The sequence below is a fragment of the Perna viridis genome, chromosome 11 (genome assembly GCF_037379345.1).
Source record: "Perna viridis isolate PV_CMFRI_1.1 ecotype Kerala chromosome 11, ASM3737934v1, whole genome shotgun sequence".
In the NCBI taxonomy this organism is placed as follows: Eukaryota; Metazoa; Mollusca; class Bivalvia; order Mytilida; family Mytilidae; genus Perna; species Perna viridis.
Genome location: NC_142455.1, coordinates 33,988,437 through 34,000,744, shown reverse-complemented (window position 1 = coordinate 34,000,744; position 12,308 = coordinate 33,988,437). Strand labels below are relative to the sequence as shown.

General features: G+C 31.3%; 1 pseudogene; it reads left to right on the top strand.

Annotated features, from left to right (window-relative positions):
* Positions 1-5,032: 5,032 nt before the first annotated feature.
* On the top strand, positions 5,033-10,667 carry LOC148603826 (uncharacterized; annotated as a pseudogene).
* The last annotated feature ends 1,641 nt before the right edge of the window (positions 10,668-12,308 follow it).

Sequence of the window (12,308 nt, the reverse complement as noted above, 5' to 3'; positions counted from 1 at the left end):
GATTCATTCATCCAGATGGTGCGTGCCAACATTTATTTTAAAGCGACTTATTAGTAGAGGACATCAAAGTTAATGTGCCATGAAATGAAATATACAAGTAAACAATGGTACGTACAAAGAAACATTTTTTCTCTTAATTATCCATATACTAGGGCCCATGAAGAGTTTGGTATACATGTACAATAAATATCACAGTATAATGATAATGTTATAACATGTACAAGTAATGTTGTAATAACTAAGCATACTAGTGAACAGAAACTAATGGAATATAAGAATATTTCTGTATTTTTTTCATTAGAATTGAAATATTCGATTTCGTAATTCAAATTCACAATTATAAACTTAAAATAGTAAAGTTTGATTTTGGACTGGATTATACATGTATATTTCCTGCATAATAGCTTATAACCCCAAATCAATAAAGTTAACAAGAACCACACATGGAGTAAAACAGATCTAGAAAATGATTCTAAGATCCTTGAAGTTTGTTTAAATACGAGGAAAGGAAGATAAGATTCAGATCATACAAAATATGTAATCACATATATATATATATTTATATACAACGTCGCTACACTGCTCCATCGGATCAAATTGATACAGGGAAGATATGTAAACGTATAGAAAGGTCGGAAAAATTTCCAACGATGTTAGAACTGTCAAATTTGCGATGCAAATTTTTGGTCGTTCCCTCCGCGGGACTCGAACTCGTACCGCTGTGACATCTATGGCAACACCGCCTTCACAAAGTCCAGCGCCCTAGACCACTCGGTCGCGCAAATTTGACAGTTCTAACATCGTTGGGAATTTTTCAGACCTATATATATATATATAGGTCTGAAAAATTCCCAACGATGTTAATTTTAAAAAGGCATTCATAAATTCACGTTGAAACTTTTTTTTTTTTTTAACAATACAATCATGGAACATTGTTGCTAAGTAATAAAGCAAGATTCAAAACTTGAACTATAAAAGGAAACACTGAATAACGGTAACACCGAAAGATATGGAAAAACAAACAAATGGACAGTCTAAGACTAAATAAACAGGATAACTTTACAAAAAGCACATGAATGACTTTCTAAGTCTAATCAGTATGTCCCTGTTAGAAGAAAATTCTGGAAAAAAACTCTAGGCAAAATTGTATTGGTCATACCTACAACTAACAGTACAAAACAGGTATATTATGATAGCAATACAGTAAATCTGCAGATATCTCAAAATCATTAAATTGGAAGACTAAAACAACTGTAAATGTGGAAGCAACCATTAAATAACAATCATTTTCAAACTGGCTTTCGAATTTCTACCAATCAGAGTTTTACTATTTGAGCATGCTCGATGCCACAATCTGATCAAAATAAAACCTTCGTTTACATTTTACTTCAAAAGTACGTTCTTATCTATATTCATGTTACTGACCACAGAAACATCAGATAAATTTCTAGTTAAATTAAATATTGCATGAACTACACAAATGTTAATTGGTTAATTGGAAATATAACATATAATGGTGTTGAGTGTAAAGTTTTAGAAGATTTTACTTGAATCAGATTTAGACATGAGAAAGTAGTTTTAACAACCCTTTAGAAGTCCGTACACAAACAACAAGCAGAATTAATCCTAATTTCGGGGATTTGATACATCGCATCTACCCAAAAGAACTTGAGATAAAGGATACTACAGACCCTGTGAAGTCAGCCTCATCACTTGACCTACACTTAGAAATCGATGGTAAAGGAAAAATATTGCCCAAACAATACGACAAACGTGATGACTTTTCATTCAGAATCGTCAACTTTCCTTTCATCTGTGGCAACATCCCTTAGGATCCTGCGTAAGGAGTGTTCATATCACAACTCATACTTTATACCAGAGCTTGCCGAAACTACGCAGACTTTTTGTATCGCGCTAGAACTCTAACAAAAAGGCTACAGAGTTATGTTGCTACAAGATTGAAGTCATCACTACAGAAGTTTTATGGTCGTCATCATGAACTCCTGAATCGTTATGATGTATCCATCAGCACCATGAAAACTGATTTATTCAAAGGGTCATAGTTTACCTTTCCTCGTTTGTCTACCCCGGACTTAACTTTTTATGAGCAGTCGGCGGGTGTTGCTAGAAAAGCAGAGGACGCTTACCCTACCGGTGCACCTGGTCCATGCTCCCAGTTTTTAGTGGAGTCCGAGTTGCTCATTTACTTTTGTTACTTTGTATGTATGATTTTAGTTACTTTATGTTCTTTGTTGTGTATGTCTGTTTTCCATGTCTGGTCTTTGTTCCTGGATTACTTTCTTTTGATTACCGCTATAACCTTGGTTCCCTTGATTACTCTTTGATAAACTATGAATATGAATTTAGGAAAGGTAAACAGTATTTGGATTTTCAAATGTACCTTCTAGTTAAAAGTCAATTATTAAAAGAGTAATCAAGGGGGCAAAGGTTATAACGGTAATTTTATATTATATATAATTTGCAATATTACTAAATGTGTGATAGTTTGTAAAATTACTAAATCAGGAATTGTAATATTAGAAAATGAGTTTTTAATATTAACAAATGAGTTTCTAATATTAAAAAATATTTTCTAATATTAAAAAAATGATTTTGTAATATTAAAATATTAGTTCCTAATATTACAAAATACTGATTTTTGTCCACTTTGGCTTGCCATAAACTAAAATTATACATACAAAGTAACAAAAGCAAATGATAAACTCGGACTCCACTATATATAAATATCGTTAATCCTTTATCGCTAGATCGCATGCACTGTATTACACCCAAGACCTACATCGCATTACATAAAACACACCATACTCGGAACTCACTTAAAGTATACAAGTTAATGACATATCACATTATCACCCGATACAATATTTATTACCTTCTTAAAGAAGGAAATTATTAACACTGTTAGTCTTCTTTACCAATTAACAAAGTATACTGTATATACCCCACGGTACGCCACGGTACACTATTAACTGCAAGTAGAGTAATATGTCTTCGGGTACTGTGGCGTGGGTACTGTACGCAAATTCCAAAAAGAGGTTGTAAATTCCGCTATATTTGTTGCTGCTACTGAGCTGGAATGAGCCTCGTAGATTCCACTTATTTAAACGTGTCAGGTAGTATTCTATGGTAATAATGTCTTTGGTCTATCTCATCTTCTTTAGCTTTATGAAATCCACAACCATATCTTCATCCTCGTGCCGTCAGTGTCAAGTGACGTGAATATGTCATGACGTATATTTCACTTAAAAAATATGGTCGTACTAATTCAGTATTTGGACTAGTTTAACCGTCTTCCATCTTCAATCATTTTTGTGCATGACGTTTTTAATACCTTGCAGTGCTACGTATATATCGTATGGAAGTGTTACATAGTACACTATCAAATTTATTTGTAGCCTATAGTATACATTTTAGCGTGTTCTGGCCCACCTTTTCACACGATAGTGTCTAATGCTATATATAATAAAGCTGTAATATTGAGCGATACATATTTTCAGTTTGTTGGGGTACCCCAATTACTTTGATGAAATTTTATTCATCTGATTGAGTTATCAATCTGACTAAACGTTTAACAATAAAGTTGAGAAAGATAGCTCTTTTTCTGGTACACCCTTCATTTCGTGCATTATTAAGCCATGAATAGCAGATAGTTAAGACAAGCCGTTGTGGAATTTGTTCCACATTTATTTATATTCATTTAGTAACATGCATATGTGTAAAAAGAAATGTATGAACATATGCATCATTCAATTATTGATATCAATAAACTGGGGAGTTTTCTGGACAATGCAAACACAATCACGACAAAATGTATATATGATCAAATTTACTCTTTGGGCAGTACCTGAGTCTGCGTTCATATTTGCCCTTCGGGGAATACCTGTCTGTGTCCACACTTGTATTTATATAAATAAAATTCAGACATCACACTTTCCACTTCTGTATATTATGTCATGTGCATGTCTTTACTGGATGATATGTAGAACAGTTGTTTTCGGGTTTTACTAAGAACATGTAGGTTTATTTGCATTAATCAGTCTTCAATATCTTTTTTGTCTAAAATATAAGATTTGTTTGAGTTTCTGCAGCTTTTAATCCTGGTGACAAAGTTCAAAATAATAATGGCAGTGTCATATGATCGGAAGTTATAATGACATATTGACCCTCTGTTTCATATTGGCCCTGTATAGATGCAATCCAACTTAAGCTAGGACTTCTAATCCTTTTAAAATCCTCTGCATCACTGAGCAATGTTTATGACATTTTCTAAATGTAGCACCAGAACTACTTGGCCTTTTCCACTTAACTAATTTTCTTTTTAGAACAACATTGCACTTTTAAGCCTAGGAAGTGCATCAAGGTGATGTTTGATTTACTTTGGTAGGACCTCAAAAGTTGATATTTAATTCATTATTATTAATCTTTATTACATATAATCTAGAGCATTTGAACTATTAATATTCAGAAGATATTACAACTGAAAAATTGATATTTTTCCTTCTTCTTGTAACATTTACTTTGTGGGTCGAAAAGGCTTCCTGTCAATATAAATGCCTTTAGTTATACACATGATGTATGATGTCTCTCAAAAAATTAAAATTTATAATCTTTGTTGCATACAGGAGAATTTCTTGTTGAATGTTTAAAGTCAATGTATATGCCTCAGGTTGCAAAACCCAATTTTATTTTTTTAGAATAAATTTACTTTTTTTCAAGTAATTGGCAAATAAACATATACATCATAACACTTGAGTAAAGATGGCTGGACACATTTTGAGGAAAACACTAGTGTAGTGCATACAATGTTCATCTCAAGGTCAACAAATTTAGATTGTGCATGTACATACATGTATGTCTGTGCTATCAGCCATATGATTATTAATGCAAATGGTGTTTACATGTTGACAAATAAACAACTGTTCAATAATATAGGTCCAGACATGCTATCAGTCTTTTGAATATATAATAAGGGAAAAGAGAATTTATGATTCGTACTGTACATGCTCTTGTTATGCATCTCATTTTATTTTGTGAAGTATTGAAGGCCAGACAACCCAAATTGTACAAATTCCTTGTTACTAAGGAAGTGAGTTATTTATATCTTATGAAATTGATGAATGACAAATATCTTATGACTAAATTCTCTAATAACATTTACAGTCGTATAATCTTTTTGCACAGTCATCTTCGGCGTCGGTGAACAATTCATTTCAATGGGATGACTTAATTTGTGATTTATTAGTTGTAATTAAATTTTATAATGATTTTACTAACCACTGAAGAAAGGTTCTTTTTCTAATTTGAAGTTTGTGGCCAATACCGTTTCAGAAGAATGGGCCAAAACTGGTTAAAAATATATGTTTTATTAAAACCATGTATAATGTTTGTTTATTTTTTTCTGATTTTAATTATTCCCTTTTATTATTATTGGATTCCTTATGAAAATTCCTGCCTGTGCTTTTCAATCAGATTTAAGATATTTCATATTGCTTTTGAGATTAGGGGTTCAACACGGCCACACCCCAAAAAATTGACTTTTTTTGGTGATTAGAAAAAAATTATTTGCATTTATTTTTTTTTCCAAACCAGCTGTTGTGTCCATAATGAATGTTAAGTCCCTAGGGTCAAGTGTGTCAAAAACTAATATTTCTTCAACAATGCTGAAACAGTTTTGGAATCAACCGTTGTGGATATATCCCACTGCTTTCTGCAACGCTTTTGTTCTTAATGATGCAGGAAAGTTACATTTAGAATAACATGATACAATGTACAAAACCATTAAACAGCTTTGTTTACAGAATCTATTGAACAAGTTGAGTATAATTAGCATATTTTGCATTAATAGGGAAAGGAAATATACAAACTTCTCATAGATGAAACAATCCATCAGTTCCGACAGTTTCTGTATTCCTTGGACTATCCAACATATTCAGACCTTGATGATGGATGTACCTGTCCAGCATGTTTTCAAGTACTTTTTCAGAAAAACAGAAAATGCTTAAGTTAAACATTACACACAATTATTTCAACCAATGAGCTTTTATAACATATACAAATTTGTCTTACATATTTATTGGTGCACTTGTGTTAAGTCACTGTGAAAAGGGATTGACTTTGGGGTTTGTATATTTGTAGAATTTAAGATTGACTGTATATTTTATTTATTTTTTACAAAAAAAGCAGACTTAGGGCAAACTATTAGACAATAATAATTTGTTTATTCATTCTTATTTATGTACACATCGTAAGTGATGATGACCTAAGTACATAAAAAAATATTTCAAATAGATGCGTATATCACTAAATCTTAAAAAAATAAGGTGCTTTATTAAAGTTGTATCATTAATAATGTCATTATATTGCTTACAGTGTGAGAAAAAGATAGATTGCTTTAATGAAGACTTTCATTTGGTCCGAAAGACATCTTCTGGTCAACAGTGGTTATCTCCAAAGCACAAAGATCGCTTTTTCTTAGATCAGAAAGAGGTGGATAACTTTATGTGTACTTACACCAAGTCATCTGTTGGTAATGAAAGGACTGTTAATATCTGTATATAGCAGGGTTCGTAAGGGTCCTTGAATCCTTGAAAAGTCATGCTATTTCATTTAGAAAATAAACAGCTTTGTAAAGTCATTGAATCCTGTATTTTTGCCAAAAGTCCTTGAAAAGTCATGGAATTTTATTCACATGACATGTTGTTTAATTAAGTGTTGAAATGAGCAATCTACAGTCTTCTTAATCTTATGTTTGGAAGGTAAGTCAAGGGGGAATAATCTGTAAGTGTTCAGGAACTGGTTTCCGTATGTGAATGTCATAAAGGGAACCAGATTTAACTGGTGTCAACACATCATGACATTATAAAAACAAATTCCAGGAAGTGAGTTGAAAAAGACGAATGCAAGTGTTGGCTTCAAAGGGGAGGTGGTGCAGGATATGCCAGGTGCACAATCTGTCATTAAAGATATCGAGGTTAACAAAATTCCATCATACATGTTTCGAACCTAAAGTTCTCATTAGTTACGTTGGCCAAAACATATTGAAGGGCCGAAATATCCACAAAATTAGTGCAATTTTTTATAAGTCAAAGCAGTCTTATCCGGGTAAATCTGAAACTAAAGAAACTTAGATTTTGCTCCTGTTAGAAATCATGATAACACATACCAGCTTAATGAATGTGTTCAAAACATTTGACATACATAAATATGCTTACAATAATTGAAAAAAAGAAAAACTTATAAAAAGATGCACATTGTTTGTGGTTTTGGGTATGAAATATTAAAAAAAAATCCTGGAAAAGTCCTGGAAAATTGGAACAAAAGATGTGTATGAACCATGGTGGGTGTTCCGGTCTCTAGACAAATATAGAGTTAAATACAAAACTGAATATAATTTATAGGGTCACACAACTAGAGAAAAAGTGCCTCCCCAAGATACCTTATATCTTTTAATAGGACAGCCTTTAATGATTTTATAATCTTGATTTACGACTGCAGTGAATTTCAAGCTGGGAGCAACATAAAATCTAAGGCAAAGAATAGAAAGTTGTCTGAGACTGCAGTTTTTGGGGCCACTTGTAGACATGACTATCCACAAAAGTATTTTGTTTAGTTTAAAACATGGAGAAAGGTTTTCTTGACCCTCTTTGTGCAATGCCAAAGTTTACTTAAGGTTAGCAGTATCCTTGTTAAATAATCCTTCAGAATCATTTTTTTTTTATCATGCTTGGAAATTTGGAATATAGTTTATCAATTACATGTTTAAGATTAACTTTGATGTTTCAATTTGTCCATTTTTTTCATTGTGACAAACATTATATCCTCCCATTTTAATTAAAACATAATCTTAATAAAAAGTGTCTCATTGGTGCAGGCAGTATACTAGTACAATATTTATTTTGCTATTTAGACTCGGATATGCAGTGTATTTGATAAAGCTTCTCCTAGATGAAAATGGTGGACAAAAGATGCATGTATCATATGATATTGCATGCCTTTTGAAGAAACATTTGCAGGTACGAAGTAGTAGAGATATTACGCAAACATAAGTGTACATGTACTTCTATAGGTAGTTTTTCCTCCTGTCCTTGTATTTAAAGTAAGGCTACAATGATGTATCTTACATACTCTGATAGAACTTATCAGTGTTGGATTTAGCTTCCTATTTTAAAATTCATGGTTTTGCTTCTTGTATACCATTTATTTTTGAATGTTGAATTTCTTATTTTTTTTATTCTATTGGTATTGATGGGATGAGAGGTTACTTACTGAAATATATGTACAGCATACCTTAATTTTCATTATTAATTTTATAATTTCATAATTATTTTTTTAAGTTTACTTATAATAACGCAATTTATTTTTTCTCATAACATTTTTTTAACCTTGCTTCTAATGAAAACAAATTGTTTAAACCCACACTTTACTGTGAGGAAGGGTAAATGTTATATTTTTCCGTCTCTTATTTTGATAACAAAAAAAAAACCTTTCTCTCTGTTACTTATTCATGTTTGTTTGTTTTTTTATTGAGCATCACATGACGGCGTACACAAAACTTCCTTTGTTATAAGTTTTATATCAAGTCATTAAATTAAAGTAAGTTGTGGTAAAATAAATAAATTATCTTGTTTTTTCAGAAAAATGGTAATGAAGATATCAACAAAGTATCATTTTCCATACCAATTTTTCACTGCTATGGGCATAGTGGTCCATATCAGGTAATGTGTACATCAAGAAATGTTATCAAGCAGTTTGACATTATTCATTTGAAACAAAGGATTTTTTCAAAGCAGTATCATTTTTACAAAATGCCCAAAAATTATTTGCATGAAATAGTTTTAAATCCATCTTACGTATACAGTGAAACTTCTCAAAACCGGACCCTCAGAAAACCGGTCTTCCCTTCAAACTGGCCGTTTTCAAAAGTCTCGGTTGATATACCTTAAAACCTGTGTGTTTTGTCTAAAATAGATCGACCACCCCTAAAACCGTACATCGGCTGTTTATTTCACAGTTTTAGTTACATATGTCAAATAAAAACAACCTTTCAATTTTGGCCACCCGTTTATTGTTCACCTGTAATAAATGTGTCAACAAAACTGTAAATAATTGCTTAATATTACATAATTAATAATTCATTCACTGACTGGTTTGCATTTCGCAAGTGGACAGATGATAATTGAAAGGTACAGTAGTTTAAACAACAAATTTAATCCAGACAATACATTGTCTGTTAATTGGTGTGTACACACGTCAGGCATACGGGGTCATTTAATAGTACAATCTATACGATCTTTTAATTGTCAATTAATGTGACCTGCCCAAGCCAAAACAACATAGGAGTGAAATTATTAGCCTTTGTTGATATGTTATTTACGAAAACAATACAAAAAATTAATAGTATACCACCAATAGCCCTGTGATCTTTTATTTTAATTTCAATTTTTATTAGATTTTGTATGGAACTAGAAGAACCAAGAACTTTGGGCTAACAGATGGAGAAAGGATTGAGAGACTTTGGTCTTATCTTGGCAGGTTTTCCTCAATACAAAAGAAATGACAACAGAAAATCGAACTGATTTGCTAACAAATAGCTTGAAATATTATGGACTAAAGATAAAAGACAAATTAGGTAAATAAAAAAAGCAAGTGTAGGAAGAGCTGCATCTGAACGGTATATGTCTGTGATGTGGCATTATATCTTCCACCATTTCAGTGTTTGGGACTGAAGAGACTATGTTTTCATGTAAAAGTCTTTTAAATTTATAAATGTATAATCTAGATCCAGATGTTTATGTTTTTGCGAACTCCTCTTCTCCAATCACATTCCTCGGAGAATATTTTTTTCTTTTTTCTTCATCTAAGACTTTTTTTTTAGTTTGTAAGAAATGAAGAAGTTACAATTGGCAATTAAATGCATAAAACAAGCATTTTCTACAGTTTATCTAGCTTTGTATAATGTAGCTTTTAAATTGAATTAAATATGTTTAGGCAATGTACTTGTTGCAAGGTATAAAAGGGCTGAAACATTGGAGGAAAACAGTACTGCTTCATTGCTAGAAATTTTGTCATCGTTTCCAGGGAAAGCTTATTGTTATGAAGTGTCTTATTTCACAGTATTTCTAGTTTTAAACTATTTTAATTTATTATTTATACTATTTGTAATATAATACAATGGCATTTTTGAAAGAAAACCGGAGCTTAAAGATGGTTTACTAAAACATCTGTCTTGTCTTTTTTTCATATGCTGTTGCAATGACAACCTACTGATTTCTTAAAAAAAAACAATCAATTTCATATTTTGATTTTACAAACTGTACATGAAATTCATTAGATCAATGATACAGGTAGCCATTCACATCTTCTGGTATCACTTACCTATACTAATTAAAAAAAAACACAAACAAATTTTAGAAAAAAAATTAAATATTTGGAATAGTTATTCAAATATGAGGAGATGATTCCAACAGCTAGCATCTTCAAAAAATATTTAGTATGGATCTTCATTCAGCAATGGCAAACATTCTTACATTTAACTGGTTTAGAAAGTTTCTGTAATTGAGTGACCTAACTGATTACTTAATTCTTGCTTTTGTTATTTCTTATTTCAGAGGGTGGAGTTGACATGGGTGCCATTGAAGAAAAAATAGCTATATTGTCAAGAATGCAGAACAATTCAAATGAATCTGAATGTAAAGACCTCATTTTCATATAAAACAATTATATGGGTATAGTTTATCGGGATACAATATTGTTATCCTATGACATCTATTTCCTGTTAGCCAAAAATTTGAAATTATTTAAGCACAGAGGTATGATATACAAAAATTTCATCACAGTTATTTCGTCTAGTATTAATTACAGGTTACTAAAGGTATTGTGTAGCATTGGAAGCATTTGTGTTCAAATTATGATTGGAATATTTTTTTTAAGGAAAATGTTTTGTTTATTGACATAAACAATATAGAGTTAACATGGATATTTTAGAACTAACTGTAAAAAGGACCTTGGTATTGGAATTGGAAGCTATGAAAGGTATGTCAATGGGATTTTTTTCACGTTGCGGAGCAGTGCGAGACAATATTTCAAGCGTTACAAGTCGTCTGCTAAAATTCCGTTTAAGTGTTACATTTTGTAATGAATTACATTAACCATGAACTGTTTGACAAGAGATGGGCAAACACTAGGATCGTTGCATGTAACTCACATTATTCAACCTTGGGCAGTAGGTATAATAAAAAGAAGAAATAGAGAAAAGCATATGAAAAAATCTTTTTTATTTTCATATCTAATGTACATTGCGTCCAATCTATAAACAAGTATGTATTCATAACGATTTGATGTCTTACTCATTTAAATCATTGAAATCTATAAAAATGTTTCAACATATCTTCATATTAAAGTTGTTTGAAAGCATCATTTTGATAGCTAATTTGCATATGTCCTGAAAAAAATTTAAAATAAATAATCTGGCCTATACCTCTGAGAAAATAAAAAAAAAATCAGACTCAAGTCCACGTACATGTACTTTGAACAGTGAAATGGAAATTAATAAACTTGCCTCGATGTGGTTGGAAATTAAAAAAAATCTTACCTACAAAATTTCAATATACTGCCCCTACAAAATTTGCCAGCCTCACTCATAATCCTCATAAACATTATAAAGTGGATCTCGTCTTAACCAAACCCTTTTTGGCCTTTATTGAATATTGGTTCAGTTTAAACAGTGGTCTGATTTACAAAGGTAAAAAACACAAAAAACTGATATAAAGGGACTTTAAAAAGTGTCTGATTTAGACGGTTGTTGGATTATTCAGTTTTTGGTTTAGACTGGTTTCAATGAATTAAAACTATTGGCACTCTGACAGGTTCATGCATGATATAAGGACATAATAAAGAGCCTTAAAGTTAAAGTTTCTAATATCCAGATTTAATATAGAATTGCCACAATATTAGGATTTTGACTCTATCCTCTAAATAATCTGTAGTAAATTTGTAAAATAAAGTTAACTCCATTAGACTTGGAAAACAAACAAAAAACAAAAACAAAACTTAAGCAAAAAAATGACTAAATGTTTCCAATTTTTGCAATTTTTTGTAATTTCATATTCTTAACTAGCATCACCATCATTCATCAATAATTTTAAGCATCATATTTGATACTACAGCACAGGCAGAAACACAAAAGTATGTACATTTTAGTGCATACACAATTTATGCACAACTTTTATGTCAAGTCCCATCAAATCCGTGTTGATTGATAATGACTAAAGCCGAAGGTATTAAAGTAC